The sequence below is a fragment of the Microtus ochrogaster genome, unplaced genomic scaffold, assembly GCF_000317375.1.
Source record: "Microtus ochrogaster isolate Prairie Vole_2 unplaced genomic scaffold, MicOch1.0 UNK17, whole genome shotgun sequence".
NCBI lineage: Eukaryota > Metazoa > Chordata > Mammalia > Rodentia > Cricetidae > Microtus > Microtus ochrogaster.
Genome location: NW_004949115.1, coordinates 4775733 through 4795627, shown reverse-complemented (window position 1 = coordinate 4795627; position 19895 = coordinate 4775733). Strand labels below are relative to the sequence as shown.

Sequence of the window (19895 nt, the reverse complement as noted above, 5' to 3'; positions counted from 1 at the left end):
TAAGTGGGCACTTAGTGCTATGAACTTTCCTCTTAGCACTGCTTTCATCGTGTCCCATAGGTTTGAGTATGTTGTCTCTTTATTTTCATTAAATTCAAGGAAGACTTTAATTTCTTTCTTAATTTCTTCCTTGACACAGGTGTGGTTCAGTAGTTGACTCTCTTCGTTAACTTCATCCCCCAATGATATCGTATCTTGTAGCATTGGCAGATGATATGGAAGTTTGTATCCATGAGATTTAGATCTGGGTTTGTTTATGGTGTTCTTGATCCTCCCTTAATTTTCCTAGCCCTGGAAGAAATGAAGGCACTCCTGGTTATGTGGTTTATGAACACCGCATAATTCCTTTAGTGTGATGTGTTATGGTGGTGCATTTGAACTACATGCATGTGACACATACAATACTAATGACTTTAAGATCTACTGGAAATGTCAGGATTTTTTTAAAGGAAGTCATTAAACATTAACATAATGAAATTCTTCCAGAAAATAATACATTATAAATCATCACATTGCTTGAAATGGTAAATCACTATTAGTGCCTGGTAATTGTGAGCAAGACCAAACCGAACTTCTAATGAGTCTAAATAGGGGAAGATGTAAAAAGGAGTACTGGGCACTTCGTGATGAGTAAGACTCATGCTGGGCCTGCTTTAATGAACGATGACATTCATTTGTAATTGTAATCACTATAATAATGGGATGGAATTAAAGTATTTGAAAGCAGAGTTCAGTCTCTTAAGAAGTTTGAATATTCTTCCAGCATTTCTGTTTATAACATTAATTTGCTTAACACAGCCTTTCTTCATAGATAATACAAGGTCAACTTAAGCCCAATCTGTGTCCTAATAATCACAAAACTTCATTTTATAAGGGCCACATTAATGAGTGTTTATTATGGTAACAATGCAAGAAAGCAAAGCATAAAGTAGGCTATGGGCTAGGCTGTGTTACTTTGTTTCCTTGCTTTGTTTTCTTCCTATCACAAATTTCACCTTTATTGCCACTCTACACATGATATTAGGATTATAAAAGTTCCATGGAAACAATCACAACTAAATGTGTGTTTTTAAATAGAGACTTACTTATTGAAACTTGTTAATCTTCAATGAATGTAACATTAGTAACATAAGAAGTTAATACAGAAATGTTAAATTTTATTGCTAATCTTAAATCTTGCTTTAGGGAGAAGAAAAACCTTAATACTATGGCAAAAGAGTCAAGTCACACTGGATTTACATTGGTGTACATTAATAATGAAAATAGCTGAGCCCGATTACTGTCACTTAAAGTTTTCTGAATCACAGATATGGCCTTACAAATTAAACAGCTTGAGGACCAGATAAAGAGTCTTGGTGAATAATGATTATTTTTAAAAGTTAAGGCCTTCACGTTTTTCCTAAAGGAAAATTTATCACTGCTGTAGAACTGCATACTTTTCCCTCTAGAGCATGAAAAGAATGGGACTTTGCCAACCATAAAAAGTGTTATAAAGAAGCCACTAAAATTGATTTTCATTTAAGTAGATTACGAGTGTTTTCTTCCTTAACTGGAAAGAGTCAGGATTCTGATTCTTCAGACTATTTTTTGTCATTATGCTATTATATAAGTATGGTTATACTATACCCCTCTTGGGAGTGTTGAAATGTCCCATATTACCTTCACTATCAACTCTAAGACATTTTCCACTTTAGTAAGATGAGGAAATTATAGAAATAAGTATGTTAAAGATTTTCAATAAGTGTACACATAGCCCAAGTTGTGAGACAGATGGGATGGACAGGTCCCTGTTGCCCTTCTTCTCTGAATGTGTTGCCCTCTGTAATTTTTCCAACCTTAGTATGCCCAGTGGCCTCTTCTGTAGCCAAGAACCTTTTAGTTCAATAGCCCAAACAGGCTTAAGCTTCTGTTTCCCATCTGCTTTTCCATCTTCTACTCTGTCCCCACAAAATTTACTGTCCTCAGTCCGTTTTCTCAGACCCTTTCTGTCTTTCAAGGGTGTTATTAGTAGAGTAATGACAGTAGGAGGAATCATAATAGAACAATGAAAACAATAGCCAGTGTTGAGTATAATCACTGTTTTATTGTGCTCTGGGCACTCTGTAAGTATTTTATATCCAGCACTTCATTTAATCCTCCCTTTACACATGATAAAATTGAGGCTTAAAAAGATTAATTGTCTTGTCTAAGATCCCATAGTGAATAAAAGGACTCAATTTGTTTGTTTAATTTCAAATGACTAGGCTTTTAGCCACTACAATTCTACAATTCTATGCCGCTTTTTTAGTTGTAGGAGAAGTAGTAAGAGCTAATATCCCAGAAAGTATTTTTAATGTACTGTTAAAAGGCAAAGTGTTTTTTCCAGCCAATAATTTATATATAATTAGTTATTAGACTTATCTGGACATCAGTACACTTGGAGGTGAGGAAGGAAGGGTGACAGTGGAAGTCGAATAAGCAAGGTATAATGATGCACATTTGTGACTGTTTCATAAAAACATGTTATTTTGTAAATGAAAATAAAAATAAGTAGGGTACAAATGACACATACCATTAACTCCAGCATTCAGGAGGCAGAGGCAGGAGAATCTAGGTCCACCTGGTTTGCCTAGAGAGTGCCAGGCTAACCAGATTCATAGTAAGATCCTGTTTCAAGAAGAGCTGACTTAGAGGGTGTGAAAAGAGGAGAACTGGCCCCACCTCTCACTCATTGCTGCAAGAGGTGAATTTTCCAGGGCAATGCTGGAAAGCTCACCCTGGAAGTGAGAATAGATGATAATTGGCTGGTAGACCAACCCTACAGCTGTCCAGGCCCAGAACCAGTATTATGACGTGGCCCGCCCAACATCCACCGCATCTGTGATATCTGGAGCACGTGACGGGACCTGACTTGCAGATCCAAAGCTCTCAGATCTCCACAACACAGGGCAACAACAAGATATCCAGGAAGAGTCCTAGTGAGGGCCCAGCATCAATAGTGTAGTGGAAGCTAGAGACCTTGAACCAGGATGATGACTCTTTGCAATGAGCACTTGCAAGTAAAGATATATGGACAAAGGGGTTCACTGAGTGACTCACTGTGTCATACTGCAGCTTCCAAGATGAGATTTTTAAATTTGCCTTTTTTTTCTCTTAAATTTTATTTAATTTTGGGGGGATACAGGGGCAGAGGACAGTTGCAAAGAGACATGATGTAAAAGACACATAGAATAAATAAAAAGGAAGTAAAAAAGAAGGAAAGACACATAAAAGTGACATAAGAGAAAAAATGTAAAAAGAGAAAAAAAACCCCAATTGATTCTCAATCTGAAATGTCAGTTTACCTGAATTGAATATCCAGGTAGTAACCTGTTAAACTTCTTATTCCCTTTGTCAAGTCACAGGCCCGTCAATATTGAGGAGATGCTATGAAACTGGTATATATATTCTTGATTTACTGTTCCCGTCCATGAAAAAAGAAAACCTGGTCTAATAACATGTAACCAAAATAGAAAGGTTTATTTACTCAGCAGAGGTCATACACTTCTCACAAGAAGTATAAATGGCCAAAAGTAGATGAAAAATGCTTGATATCCTCAGCCACCATGGAAATGTATGTAAAAACTACATTGTGATTCAATCTCACCTGAGTCAGAATGGTTATCCAAAAAATACAAATATTGGTATGAATCCAGGAAAAAAGTAGCTTTTATACATGTTTGGTGCAAATGTAAATAGGTATAGCCACTATGGGAATCACTACAGAGGTTTCTAAAAATAAACAAACAAAATTGTACAATTAGAACTAAGATATGATTCAATTATACCATTTCTAGGTATATGCTTAATGGAATCAAAGGCAGCATCCAATAGGGATGCTCAAATCCACTTTTATTTGAACACTATTCATAGTAGTCAAGTATGGAATCGGCCTAGATCTTCATCAACAGATGAACCTGTAATGATAATGTGGTCCAAAAATACAATAGAATTTTCCTCAGCAGAAAAGAAGACTGGAATGATTTTATTTTCTGGAAAATAGATGGAACTGAAGGTTATAATTTTAAGTCAACTATGATATACTCCAAAAGACCCATATCATATATACAAACAGCAACCAAAAAGATGAACTAAAAGTAAAGGAGGAACTAGGAACATGGCCATGAAGGGGGATAAAGGAACAGAGGTGAGAGAGAACATAGCAGAGAGTAGATATGATCAGTATGCAATGTATGTATTATGAAAATATAAAAATCATAGTAACTCATGTGACAAAGAGCTGCTTTGGTTTAGTTTTTCAAAAAGAGATATTTAAAAACATTTTAAATTACATTAATTGTGGGGATGGGGCATGCATGCCACAAGATGCATCTGGAAGCCAGAGGACAAGATGTGAGAATCAGTTCTCTCCTTCAAATGTGTGAACTCAGATTGTCAGGTTTGGTGGTAAGTACCTTAACCTCACTAAGCCATCTTTCCAGGCCAAGATGTCAAGTTTTAAGTAATAAATAATATACAAGGAATACATGATCACATGTGGTAACTTGCTCAAAGTATGACCTGTGGATCAGTAATCTTGGTTTCTCTGTAGAGCCTCAAAAAGTAACATCCTAGACAGGAAATCATTGAAGAGAGCTCCTAAAAATTGTGGTAAGGATGCTGAAGTGTTATCTCTCCACAGTTGAGGGCGTCTGCCAGGGATGGGACTGGGGAGGGACTCCATTTTTGTTTAAGGGGCTGGTCACTGGGAGTTTTGATCATGCTTCAGTGATTATGTGGGTAACACAAATTTCACTTTTCTTCTTTTTCTTTTTCCTCCACCTCTTCCTCTTTCTTCCTGCTCCTCTTCTTCCTCCTTCTTTCTCCTTCTTCCTCCTCCTTCTTCTGTGGGGGGATGTCACAAGCAGGGGTAGACCTGGGAAGACAGGGAAATGAGTGCGATTGAGGTGCATGATGTGAAATTTCCAAATAATCAATAAAAATATTATGTTTGAAAAAGAGAAGTGTTGATGTGAAAGAGATTGTGTGTTATAAACAATACAGAAAAGTATCCATAATGATAATGAGTACACATGTGCATCTGTTTTTTATTGACTACCTTACTGAATCTTAAGCTTATTTGGTGTTTTAAGTCTGTCCTCACACAGTGCCCATCCAAAGGGCAAATTACAAGATTAAAGGTCAAATGTTTCAAGAGTACAATCACTTCTGACACAAACTGCAAGTTTACATTGTTACTATTTGGCTACTATCCCTAGGAAAACAAAGTTTGTTTGCTAGGAGGTGAAGGCAAAAGGCCATACCTATTTTCTGATGAGTCTGCATACTTTATTAGAAAAAGGTACAGAGAGGTCAACAAGTTGCCACTATCAACAGGACTGAACTCAGTGTGTAGATCCAGTCAATTCTAATTCTGGTGTTTTGCTTTTTCATTGTATACCTTGTGTGCCTGATAAGTGATGTAGCTTTGATAAGTTATAAGATGTTATGTGCTCTTATATTTATAATAGGGAAATATCTCATCGAGAGTCTAAGAAACAAACAAAATTTTCTCTTCCATGTAGCTTTTTTTTTTCACATTTCTAAAATTCGAACCGGTCCTTATGTATTAACTTCTAGCCTGTGTCTGCGCTTCTAAAATATACAGTAGAAGAAGTCGTCAGAACGTTTGTCTGGGGTAGGATTCTATCCCACCAAGCTCCCCCTTTATGTAAATGGGGCTCTCTATACATGTGCGTGGGTGCACATTCATGTACAACTTCCTTTCATGATCTGTTCAAGAAAGACCATTTCAAGTATTGAACACATCTAGACATGTTTTCCCAGAGTAATTTCAATCTTTCTTTTTTATTTAGTGTTTGTGTCTTGTTCACACCATGTCTCCACATCATGTTTCCCAATCTCACCCATCTACCTCCCCACAAAATAAAACAAAATAAAATTTAAGAGAGGAAGGGGGTGGAGATAAGGAAGAAAGGGAGAATTTTGTCATGGAAGCTTTAGTGTGATACAATGATTCACACAGTAAACCCCTTTATCCATAGATTTTTACATGAAGGGGGTCATCCCAAAGAATCACTGGTCCAGTCAGAGAACTCTGGTCTCAGCACCCTTGATGCTGGGTCCTCACTGGGCCTATTCCTGGACATCCCGTTGCTCTGCAGTGTCATGGAGATCCTGCAGCCCAGGATCCACAGGACTGACCCCCCCACCCTCACCATGCTCTAGGAGATCACAGATAGGGTGAATGAATGTTGGGGTGGATCAACAAAAACCCTGCTTCTGGTCCTGGGTAGTTGCAGAGTGGTTCAGTCTTCCAACTCTCCCCTGTCTTCACCACCAAGGCGAGGTCTCCATCCTTCCCCTGGCTAGTTCACCCCATTCAGCAATGGTCAAGGGGCAGGGCCATTTCTCTTGCTATCATGTCCTCAGGCTTGGCTCTCCCAACCTACACCTTCAGGGACAGCTCTACTGTGTTGCCCAGGTGAGGTGTAGGAGCCAGAGCCATTTTATTTTAAAGATAGACTCTTGAACATTGAACAGCCATAGTGACCAGGAAATTCATTTTTATTTATGAGATTCCTAACACTGGTTTGTGAGGCCATCTCTTGGGATCTTCTGAAATTAGAGAATAGTCAACCATCCTGAACACTTGTGTGATCCTACAGGATAGAAAAACGGCAGAAAATGAAAGATAATAAGAGGGGTGGGAGAGGGAAGAGAAGTCATTCTGAAGCTCTGTAGTCATCGACACCTATTCAGAAGTGAGAAAACAATTCAACAGGGCATGTCACATGAAAGAGCATCGATAGCTTAAATGAAACAGAATAAGACAAGGAAACATATAACAAAAGGAGAGCAAGTGATTTGATACCATCATTTTTGTTCTATTTCTAATGCAGAGGAATAAGAAATTACTGTTCACCTACTTCATATGGGTACCAGGAAAATAGCACACACTGTAGTCAGAAAGGTTTACAGTTGAAATCCATTATTAGTTATATGTAGATAGAAAAACTCCTTTGTCTCCTTTGAACCATAGTTGAATTATTCAATTGGCATTAACAATCAGAATTCATAGTAAATCTACAGTGATTAAGTAAGATTACATGTTGAAGTATTTAGCATGTCTGGTAGAACGTAAACATTCTATAAATGAAATTTAGGCAATGCTCTTAACCTCTGAGCCATCTCTCCAGCCCGAAATGAAATTTAGGATGATGTATTATTTTCACCTATAAAATGGACATCAGTGTTCTGGTTACATTACAAGTTGATACATACGTCTTTCGCTATTTATTCTGAAAAGTTGGTTGCCTAGGTCCTTATATGGCGATGAACAGTGGTGCACAAAAAGCCTGAGAACTGGAGTATATGCAGAGCCATTTTCTCAGGAGTCATAAATGTATTATTAAAGTTTTGTTGTCTTGACTCATGCAATGAAAAAAATTCTTGGATTACATAATCATAGATCTAGGTTTAAATCTGTGCTCTGGTATTTTCATCTTATGTAATCTACACGAAAAGATTTAGCCTTTCTGAGATTGAATTTACTTAACTTGTTCAACAAGGGTACTAGATACTAACATATACCTCACAAATTACATAATGGGTATTTCCTGATGTATTATATTTTGCCCTTCAGTACTTCGAAAGAGTAAATAAATATCTTTGTAATTAAACAAAATAATATATAATTTTATACAAACCAGTTATCACACATATATGCTTACATGTAATATATGCATATATAGTTTACACATATGTTCAAATGACTAATCCTTTCTCATTGAATGGTTTTGAACCAAATGATCTTAAACCTATAATTTGATACTTAGATATACAATTCCACTTTGTTGATCTATTCATTTATACTTATCTCAGTTTTGCAGTCTTTTGATTATTATAGCTTTGTATTGAGATTGAAATCAGGAATTTTTAATTTTAATTTTTTAATCTTTCATATTTGTTATTTTCCTAGGGTTCTTTGGTTATTTCTATATTTCATATGAAATTTAAGATCAGTTTATACATTTTTTGAAAAACAAAGATTGATAAGTTTTTTGCTCATATGCATGTGTCTGTGTTTAAAGGGTTCCTATAACCCAAGCTATCCTCAAATTCACTATGTAGCTGAGAATGGCCTTGAACTTATGACCTTCTTGTATCGATTTCCTAAGTGCTTGGTTTGCAATATGGCTAGGTGGAATTTTGACAGGAGTTTCATTAAATCTGTGGTTCATTTGGGGAAGTTTGGCCATCATCATCATTGCTAAATTTGTTCTTTGAGAGTTTCACATATGCACATAATATATATTAACCGCTTTCACTTCCTACTGCTCCTGTTTTCCTACCACCCATATCTATTCCACCGTTTCTCTACACATATTTTTCTCATATTCATGTCTATTTTACCTTGTGACCCAAGTTTAACCAGAGCCATACTGTGACCGTGGGTTTGGAGTTAACAATTGCAACCTGGTTGGCTCAGCAGTTAGCATACAATAGAGCACAATTGATGGAGGAGGGTTATCTGTCTATATGTTACTTTCATTGGTTAATAAAGAAACTGCCTTGGCCCTGATAGGACAGAAAATTAGGTAGGTGGAGTAGACAGAACAGAATGCTGGGAGAAAGAAGCCGAGTCAGGCAGTTGCCATGATTCTCTCACTCCAGACAGACACAGGTTAAGATCTTTCCAGGCAGTTGCCATGATTCTCTCACTCCAGACAGACAGAGGTTAAGATCTTTCCTGGTAAGCCACCTTGTGGTGTTACACAGATTATTAGAAATGCAAGCTGGGCGATGGTGGTGCACGCCTTTAATCCCAGCACTCGGGAGGCAGAGGCAGGCGGATCTCTGTGAGTTCGAGACCAGCCTGGTCTACAGAGCTAGTTCCAGGACAGGCTCCAAAGCCACAGAGAAACCCTGTCTCGAAAAACAAAACAAAACAAAACCAAAAAAAAGAAATGGGTTAGATCAATATGTAAGAGCTAGCCAATAAGAGGCTGGAACTAATGGGCCAGGCAGTGTTTAAATGAATACAGTTTCTGTGTAATTATTTTGGGTAAAGCTAGCCAGTGGCTGGGAGCTGAGTGGCAGGACGCAGCTCCCCCGCAGCTCCTAACAACACGTAATGGTCTGCCTTCTCCAAGAATCTATTAATAGTAGTTCAGCATTAAATGGTAGAACTACACCAGCCTCTTCCCTTTCCATGACTCATTGTTGGCAGAGCATGTATTGTATGGGCCCAGTTCAGATTACTGCAGTTGTGAACTCTTAATTGCATTGGTTGTATTGAGTCAAGAAGATGGCATTTCCCAGCACTTTACTCTGTCATCTTATATACTTCCTGACCCATCTTGTACAATATTCCCTGTGCCTTTAGAGCAGGTAGTTTAAATGTCCTGTGGGGATGAACCCATAACTGCTCTTATTTTAAGTACCTTGGGTAATAATGAATCTTACGTATTAACTGTAGTTCACTGAAAAAAGAGGCTTCTCTGATAAAGACTGAGAATAGCTCCCCCCCCATGGGTATAAACACAGAGATTTAGGAGGCAGCTGGATGCTATGTCAATTTCATTACATAAAAGTAGTAAATGCTTTATTTGGAACTATGAGCCCCACCCCAACCCAGTCATGAGGTATTAGCCATACTTACAATATCAGACATGGGTTTCTTTCCATGAAGTGGAGCTTAAATCCAATAAGAGGGTGATTCATTACCCCCACAACAATCATGCCATTATTGTACAGGAGGGCACATCTTTCCCAAGTGGTTAGCTTTTTGGTTTATAAGATTTATAACTGGGGAACATCACTGATGCTTGCTCTATCTCATTTCCATGCATAGTATCTTCTAAGACTTTGAGAGTTAGCCAGCAGAAAAGAAACTTCTAATCCAGCATGGCTCTAGATTTCTTTCTCTACATCTTACAACCAAGATGTCTGTTACCTTCAGCAATAGGGTCTTATTTTCTAGTTTTGGTAGGTAACCACAAGAAGACTGAAAAAAATCTGTACTGTTTAAGGGCTTTGGATGCCTCTTCTGTGTAAGTATCCTACTCTCCTGATTGGGAATATTGTTCAGTATCCCACTTTTAATAGGAACAGCACTATCTAGCTAAGCAGGGTTACTCCCATAAGTCTCTCTTTGTGTTTTATTATTGAAGTTCTAAGATGGTAGGTTTATATATGATGGCCTTTCCATTATATGCTTTGCTTTGATTAATCTCCCTACCAATCATCTTTGTTTCCCCAATCCCCCTATACTCCTCTTTATTTTGATGGATTGTTCCTGTTATGAGTATAAAGTATCCTTCTCCATCTCTTCTGAGTGTGCCTTTTAGCTGGAATTCTTCTCCTTCTTCTATCCATATTATTCTTAGGTTTGGTCTTTCTATGGTGTCCCAGATTTCCTGGATATTTTGTGTTAAGAATTTGTTGAAGTTAACATTTTCTTTGACTGATAAGTCTATTTCCTCTATAGTATCTTTAGCACCTGAGATTCTTTCTTCCATATCTTGTATTCTCTTGGTTATACTTATCTCTGTAGTTTCTGTTCATTTATCCAGATTTTCCAGTTCCAGAATTCTCTTCCTTCGTTTGTGTTTTCTTTATTGCCTCTATTTCAGTTTTCAAGTCTTGAACTGTTTAATTCACATGTTTGATTGTTTTTTTTCTTGATTTTCTTGAGTTTAAGAGGTTTATTGATTTATTCCATTTTTTGTTTGTTTTTTCCTCCATTTCTTTAAGGGAAATTTTCATTTGCTCTTTAACAGTCTCTATCATCCTCATAAAGTCATATTTAAAATCGTTTTCTTCTGCTTCTTTTGGATTCAGGTGATCAAGTCTTCCTTTTGTATGATTACTGGGTTCTGGTGTTGCCATGTTGCTTTTTAGGTTATTGAATGAATTCTTTCATTGGCTCCTACCCATCTCTTCCTCCAGCTTGTACCTGCAGTGTCTTTGCCTCTTGGTTCAGTCTTTGTAGTGGCTGTCTGTGTCTTCGGGAGCTGCTCTCAGTCTGCTCTGTACTGTCACTGTTAGCAGAGACTACTCATTTGTTTTCAGATGCCCATATGTGAATAATTACACAGAAACTATATTAATTAAAACACTGCTTGGTCCATTAGCTCAGACTTTTTATTATCTAATTCTTACCTCTTAAATTAACCCATTTTAATTATTTTGTATTTTACCACAAGGCTCATAGTTTACTGGTAAGATTTAGGGTCATCTGTGTCCTTAGGCAGCTACATGGCATCTTTCTGGGTCCACTTTCTTTTCTCCTGTATCTCTGCTTGGAATTCCCACCTTGCTCTATTCTGCCCTCCCATAGGCCCAACCAATTTCTTTATTCATTAACTAATAAAATCAACACATATACAGAAGGGCTTCCCATACCGTGTTGCTGTCTGTGTCTCAGGGAGCCACTGAGGTTTCTCTTGGCTCACTCTCTTGATCTGCTCTGTGTAGCCACAACGAGTGGAATTTGTAGCTTACAGGGTCTGATCGATTGAGTGGGGGGATTGGAGGGGGGTGTTGCTGGCTAGCTAGTGAAGCTGATCCAGGTGGGAGAAGGGCCCAGGGTTTTACTCCAGTACAGAGGGCCTAGAGAGTGAGGGGGCCAACTGGGTGGGTGATCACTAACCTCTTGGTCCACTCTGTGCCATCACAGCCTGCGCTTCAGAGGTCCTCTGAGGTCACAGGGGATAAATGGTGGGGGCGATGAGTGGGACTTGTAGCTTACAGGGTCTAATCAATTGGGTGGGGGTGTTAGAGCGGTGTACTTGCCTGCTGGCTGGCTAGTGAAGCTGAGGCAGGCAGGGGAGGGGCCCGGGGTCTTACCCTGGAATCAGGGGCCTAGATAAAGAGTAGGATGCCCAGCTAGGTGGGTAATCACTCATCTCTTGTTCTGCTCTGTGCAGTTGCAGCCTGTGCTTGCCTTATCTTATTCCTTCTCATCCAAAGAGAATAGTTTCCCATAAAGTGGGTATGAACAGTAGGGATAAATCCTGGTGCCATTGCCAGTGGCTCCAGCCATACAATTGTCACCCACATTCAGATATAGAAAAGAGGGCCTTGGACCTTTCCCAAAGCAATGTGCCTTACCCTCTCTGAGGAGTGAATGGGGGGTGGAGTGGGAGAATAGGTGGAGGGAATGGGAGGAAAGGAGAGAGTGGGAACTGGGATTTCTCTGTAAAATGAAAAGAAAGATAGTCTGTTTTTTTAAAAAAAATTTAAAAAGTGAAAAATTTAATCCTACTCTTACCCCTACAATTTTTTCTTAGTAGAAATAAAAGCAATATACATGGGATACCTATCACAGAATTATAAAATTGGTGAACCTTTCTTCAGACTATTGTAGTTGTATTTGTTTAGAGATATGAAACTTTATGCCTAAAATTGTGGCAGAAACTAGAACATGTGTTCATCATATAAGAGAAGGGAAGCGCATGTGTTCATATTGTCTACCTAACTTCCTATAAAAACAGAACACAAAACTCATCCCAAGAAGATGTATGAAAATAATTCTGAGATAGCATATTGCAGAAATATGTGCATCTTCATCCTCTTTCAGGAATGCTAAGTGTCTCTTTCAGAGATAGATAATAATGAATTTTATTATTTTAATTTTATATATAAAATAATTATTTTTATTTTATGTTATGAGTGTTTTACTTGCATGCATTGAAATGCACCACTTGGATGCTTTGTCCCCGCGGTGGCCAGATCATTGAGTTGTATTTTATCAAATTAGAGTTATAGACATTTTTTAGCTGCAATGTGAGTGTCAGGAACTATTCAGGAGCAACAAGAGCTCTTAACCCACTGAAAAATTTCTTCAGACCCCAATCATGAATTTCAATTTATCCTATTTGTTTTTGTATGATTATACATATATTTTATAAGATGTTTCTTCTTTATTTGCCTTTTCAAATCTTCAACTGCCCTGTCTCTTTAATTTCACTTTTTGTGTCTTTTCTCCCATTTCTGTCTCATTCCTTAGTCTGCTAGCATCATGTTTCTATGCTAAAGCACACCTCATAGTTCTTCATTTCTAGTTTTTAGGCAGGACTTTCATGACTAGTTCAGTCTTCTTTTCTTAATCAGTCACCTGCTTTCTGAATTCATCCATCTTCTCCCTGGTTCCAGTTTATTATTCTCTGATAGATTCACTACTGGAAACTAATACTGAACATATCTCACCATAAAAAATTCTCAGTGGGCCATAACTTACATTCAATTAGTTTTCTTTGCCTCACAGCCACAGAATTTGGTCACCTATGCAAGGGCAATATATATTTTCAAGTATGACTAGAGTCTCTTTCTGGGCATTATTTGAGATAACTTCTAGGGAAATGTCTAACCTTGTATTCTAAAACATTTGATATGTTTTGATCTGTTGACTTTCTTCAGGCTGTGCACACTTTGTATGAAGTGAGACTGCTTCATAAAGCATCACACTGAATACAAGAAAATCAATAAGCAATCTGTGTGGTAATTAATTAACGTGCCAGAAAGAATTACTGTTTCTTCCTCTCCTGGTTTGGGTCAGAGTCTTGCTTGATTTGGGAAGTTGTCCATTTTTAATTGTAGTTCGTATGTGTTCTTTTGAGGTGATGGGAATGAATGAATGAATGAATGGCAGAAAAAATCATGTTATGACAGAAAACTATGGAGTAGGTTTAACATGGTAAAGGTGTGATTTAGAGAAAATATTTTAAATACATAGCTGTTATAAGGTGAGGTAGTATAGAAGTAAATCCCTTCTTTTATGTTAGTAGGCAAGACTAAAATGAAATTAACTCTGTTCTCTGTGCGTTGGCCTAGATTCTTATACACTCATACAACCCATGTTCCATGAACACATGTCAGAAAGCATACCATGTGCCAAAGGTGCATCTATATAAGAGTATATTGTAGTTATTGACTTCAGAAAATCTACCAAAAATATTAAAGTCACACGTGCTAACGGAGAATATACTTATACTGCTAGATTTGTTCTATAACCTAAGTTTACTATTCAAATAAAGCCAGGAATCATACTGAAAGTTTTCTGTGCGCTCCTATACATCATATAGATCAAATTATAAGCAAATAATAAATGAAAATATTTCTTCCCAGGGATTTACTGAGATGTCTCTGTGTCCTTAATTTGGAATGAACAATATTATCTATCTATACCCAAATATCCATCTGTATTTGTCCCATTCTTTTCATCTTTGAAACAATCCTAGGCTATGTATGGTAGTGCATACTTTTACTCTCAACACTCAAGAGGCAGAAGAAGGCAGATCTCTGTGGATGTGAGGCAGGCCTGATCTACTTAGTGAGTTCCAGACCAGTTAGAGCTACATAGTGAGATAAATAAAAAAATGAAAGTTATTTTTCTTATATTTTTAAGATTGTAATATAATTATATCATGCCCCCATCTCTTTTCTCCCCCAAGTAAATGGGTTCCATATATACTTCTTTGCTCTCTTCAAATTCATGGCAGCTTTTTTCATTATTTTTTGTTACATTTATATATATATATATATATATGTATAATAAATATTCTTATATATTACCTTCTCAATCTGTATAATGTCACTTGTATATATGTTTTCAGGCTTACATATTTGGTATTGGATAACCAACTGGTGTGCTCATCCCTGGAGAAGATCATTTCTCTCACTCTCAGAGTTTCTTAGTAGCCTATAGTTCTTTGTGTAGGGTTGAAGCATCATGGACATTCCCCTGCTACTTTGATACATCTATTGTTGTTGCCCTTGTTCAGCTCGTGTAGGAGGAGGCCGCTTGTTGGTTCCCAGCTACCTAGTCCCGAAATAATCACATAGAAACCATATTAATCAAATCACTGCTTGGTAATTAAGTTCTAGCATCTTATTGGCTAACTCTTATATATTAATTTAACCCATCTCCATTAATCTGTGTATCACCACATGGCTGTGGCTTACTGAGTAGAGTTCTTAGTGTCTGTCTCTGGTGGCGGCTATATGGCTTCTCTCTGACTCTGCCCTTCTTTCTGCTAGCATTCTGTTTAATTTTCCCTGCCTACATAAGTTCTGCCCTATCAACAGGCAGTTTCTTTATTCACCAATGATATTCACAGCATACAGAAGGAAATCCCATATCAAACTCATGTTTAGTTAGTCATGTTGGTGAGACTTTATGGGTATAGCTTCCAAAATTACTAGGACACATGGTCTCACAGCAGACTCCCTTTGTTTCTGACAATCTTTCTTCCCCATCTTCTGCTATGTTCTCTGGGCCTTAGTTGAAGGAATGATTTTGTACATGTATCTACTAGGTCCAGGCTCCACAACTCTGCATTTTTGGTTCATTTTGGTTTTCTATAATGGTCTCCTTCTGTTACAGAGAAATTTCCTACTGAGGGGTGAGAGCTACACTATTTATGGGTATGAGAACAATTATTTAGAATGTAGTTAGGAATTATGCTGGTTTAGTAAAGTGGTGGTTGTAGGTTCTTCTCCAAGATTTCTGATTTCACTAGCCCTGGATAGTTGGCTAGGCTTCCAGTACCAAGTCCATGTGTGATTTCTCTCATATGGAGCAGGTCTTAAATCTACATAGAGAGTTGTTAGTTACTGCCAAGGTATGTGAACCATTGCTGTATCCTTAAAACTTCGGTTTTTGTGTCATGCTGGTCTTTGATGTGGTTAATAGGTACCATATCTGGGTAGGAATGCTGCTTGCCCTCTGTCTCTCTGTTGGAAGCTAGCATGGTATTTTCTGGTACGATGAAAGCTAGTCCTTTGAGAGGGGCCATTCAGGTCAGCTCCAGTGTAAAGGCCTCTGAGACCTGTTGCTGAAGTGCATTGTATCTTTAGCAATAGGTACTTATCTTTCAGCTCTGGAAAGCAACAAAAGGTATTACTAATAATTCATAATGTTTTGGGACTCTCTTGGACAACCCTGACCAACAACTCAAAAATAGGCTGCTTATGCTTGGTGTTGGGGTTTCGTTAGGTGGTCTTTGGCTCTTGGATTTTTACAGAGAATATTGTCAGCACAGTTGAGAAAATTCATTTAAACTATATATGTATACTTATGCATAGAAATTTATTTTTAATAATGTTTAAATTAAATTTATTTAGCATATAAAGTAATAGGTTTCATTATGGAATTTTTATACATATTTATCATTCTAACTTGGTCTTTTTCCAGAGGAACATTCTTAATAAGAAGCCCAGCTTCTTATTATTATTAATATTAATATTATTATTAATAATATTTCTGGGTTGCCTCATGTTAAATATATCAGAATGATTGAATGAAGGAGACTGGAAAACTTCCATAAATGGACAGATTATAATTTACCCCGGAGGGTACAGGAATCATCAGGGGGCCTGGAACAGATCCTTTCAGGTATAACATTCTGTGAAGTTAGTGTTTCTGAGGTACTAGCACCCCTGGAAAATGGCTGAATGCCAAATCTACTTTCTTTAAATGTGTGTTTTAAGAACACTTGCCTGTGCCAATTTATTCTTAGCTCTGTGGGCTTTCTCGTGGATATGTCATGTAAAGGGTTACTTATTGTGATGCAAGAGTCACAGCCTAAATGGGCTTAGGGTTTTCATAACTCAATTTAGTATAATTATACTCAACTTAGGAAATGAATAAATGGGCCCTTTCCTCCCCAATGGACACATGATTAATTGGCTTAGAAATAAAAATGCCTTCAAAACAGACCTAAGTTCCCCCGGACTCCCAGAAGGTTGTTTTAAATCTCAATAGAGTTTACTTTAGCCCTTCCTCATTATAGTTGGATAAGATAAATTCAAAAGTCAAGGCCTTTTCATATCAGCAAGGGCAAGAAGAAACATAAAGTAAGAACAAGAATTTACTTAACATCAATGCTATACAGCTGACAAATGCTTGTTGAGTGGCGCAGCTTTTAAGGCAATAATGCCGGATTTTACTCATTAGGTCCATTTTATAATAATTGGCAAGTAGAATCTTCCTGAGGTATTTTGGGGATAGCATTATTGGGCAGGTCAATCTGACTCTATCCACACATTAAGATATCAATAGTATCTACTGGGTCTATATTATCATGAATGATAGTAATTCTAGGCACGCCCAGCTATCTGTATATCCAGTGTACTGCATATCTAACTATATTTTTAGCCTAAGCATGAATGTATGTGTATTTTAGCCCTTTGTGAATAATTTAAAAATATTTCTAAAAGGAACAAAATGAGATTGTAGGAATAGTACAGCTCATATTGCATACACACATATACATATGTATATATATATATATATCCAACTCAAAGACTCCGAAAATTTTTACATTCAGACATTTAAAAATGTCGGTTTTATCCTTAAATGTTCATTTTAAAAATGTGTATTTCCAAATGACTGCTTTACAAAGAAAGCATTATTACAAGGGAAATTAGGGTCCTCTAAAAACAGACTTGAAAAGAAGCTTGAGGATATTTTTTATTAGAATTTAAAATCACAAGCTGAGGAACCCAAAGCCACTGGCTCAGGTGGCTTTGATGATCATCAAGTTTCCAGATCCCAAGCTCCTGGAGAAAATCTCCATTATTCTCAAATATATACCAATATTCTCATGGGGGGGTGAGGGAGTTTTAGAGAGAGTGAGGAAGCTGAAGAGCTAGGGAAAAGATTTTTAGGCAAGAAGAAGAAAAAGAGAAAGGCAAGCTTTTTTTTTCTCAAAAGTTGGCAGGCTCTGCAGTGCTGCATGATGGGAGTTCTTCAAATGACTGGACAGGGATGCGATTTACAGGAAGGATAAGTGCATTCTCACATCAAGGAGATAATTATTCCTCCCATAACCTTAAACATGGCTTTAAGTATATCACCCTTCCTGAGATGTGGTCTCTTAACCAGATGATTGACATGCCCAGCTGGATTAACTGTTTTGTAAAATTTAATTAAAACATATCTTCATCCCCACTCCCTCTCAAACCCATGGCCTCTTTTAAAATTATAATTGTTACATATATATGTAGTGATTTTATATAAATGTAGCCTGCTGAGTATGTTTAGTGTTGCTTATATGTATACATTTTTAGGGCTACTTGACATTGGATAAACATTTGGGAAGTCTCATTCCTGGGGAAGACTAATTCTCTGAACAGTTTTTGATTGTCTGTATCTCTTCATCTAAGGGATGGGGCCCTGTGAGACTTTCCCCACTCAGATCGGCATGCCCACTGTTCATCGTTCAGATCTTGCTTAGGCAGCTATGTTGTTGAGATTTCACAGATTTAACTTGCCTGTCACAGATAGAAAAAACACAACGTCACAGCAAACTCTATGATCCCCTGTCTCTTGCGATCTTTTTGTTCTCTCTTCTGCAATGTTCCCTGAGCTGTAGATGAAGGAGGCATGTTGATGCTATAACAGTTGGGGCTGGAAATCTCACAGTCAGGTGTTCTCTTCATTTTGACTAGTTGTGGTTTTCTGTACTGGTCTACATCTGCTGCATAGAGAAGCTTCTCTGATGCAGGCTGACAGCTACTCTGTTGGCTGGTATTAAAACAGGTCCTTAGAATGCAGTTAGGAATTATAGCTTTAGCAAAGTATTGGTAGTTCTCTTAATGTTTATGGCCTCCAAATCTATAGGTGGATGGGTAAGTTTATGTTACTAGTATGCTTTACCTACTAATGAGTAGGTTTTAAATAAACTGTGGGTTACCTCTAAAGTATAAATTCCATTACTGAATCTTAGGGATATCTTGTTGTCCAGCTGGATTACCTCTTAATCCAGTGCTATGTTATATTTTTGAAGCTAAGAATGCCATGTCTCCACTTATGGTCTCAAGCACATTCATTCTTTACATGAAGAGAAAATAGCTTTCCTTTAATGGTCCTCATCAAAGCCTGATTTTCTTAATGGCTTTGAAGACTATTTATGTTTTATAAAATTTGATCCCCAAGTCAGTTCTGGTTCTTCTGGTTCCCTAGCCTGTAGAGTACAAAGCTGCTCTAAAATAGAAACCAGTGCATTTTCATGTATGGATTGTCTAGAGTAATGTGGTTCCAACATATAATGAATTCTTACAAAATACTATCGAATGGAAACATTAGTTAGATTAAAGTACATGGTGTTATATAGCAGTTTCTTTCCGAGATAAGGCCATCCAACTTTGAGGGTAGCTTTCCTCAAAGACTTCAGATGTTACAAAGGAAGGTAAAACATTCCATCTTATAAGGAAGCTTATTATGTATGGTCAGTAAAGTACATAGAAACTTCAAAAAGATTCCTGAAACTAACCAGATTTACCTGGCCTTTCACTCCAAGTCTATAAAAACAGTAAAGATTGTTGATAAAGACAGTCTCAGACTAGCAAATCCATTTGAAAAAGAGAAAGACCATTTATTCAATTTACCTAAAACAATCCCAGACTTGTTGAGCTATCAGGAAGAGACAGAAGTCAGCTAAGATGAAGGAGACACTGGCCATACTGTCCTGAAGAGCCTCAGAGCAACTGAGCTATTTAGAAAAGATATTTTTCAATCTGTTGAGATGGCTGTGGGTTATGTGATACTCTCAGGCTTTCCATCTTTCTGGAGTTGTCATGCATGTTCGGGTGGGCTTTGGTAATGAGTGTCTTGATTCATTTCTGCTGCTATAATAACCCCTCATCCACACTAATGTAAGTAACCCTGAAGGCGTAAGTCACAAACAATGCCACAGCAGTTTGGAATTATGATTAATAGGGTAGTAATTATTTAAAGGGGAAAAAACTTACAGATCACAACAGCCCTCTGCGCAACCAGGAAGGGAGTCTAGTGGCCAGCGGAGCAGGAAGTGAAGAGAGCGGAGAAGGAAGTGGCCGCTTTTTTAAAGGGAGAGAGACCACGCCCCAATGGGCTGGTATCTCAGCGGCTATAGGCTGGAGAAGCG

General features: G+C 37.6%; 1 protein-coding gene across 1 annotated transcript in view; it reads left to right on the top strand.

The window, feature by feature from the left end:
• Nucleotides 1–19895, top strand: part of Il1rapl2 (interleukin 1 receptor accessory protein like 2) — a 1262572-nt gene that overhangs the window by 526754 nt on the left and 715923 nt on the right. The gene's annotated exons all lie outside the window — the stretch shown is intronic.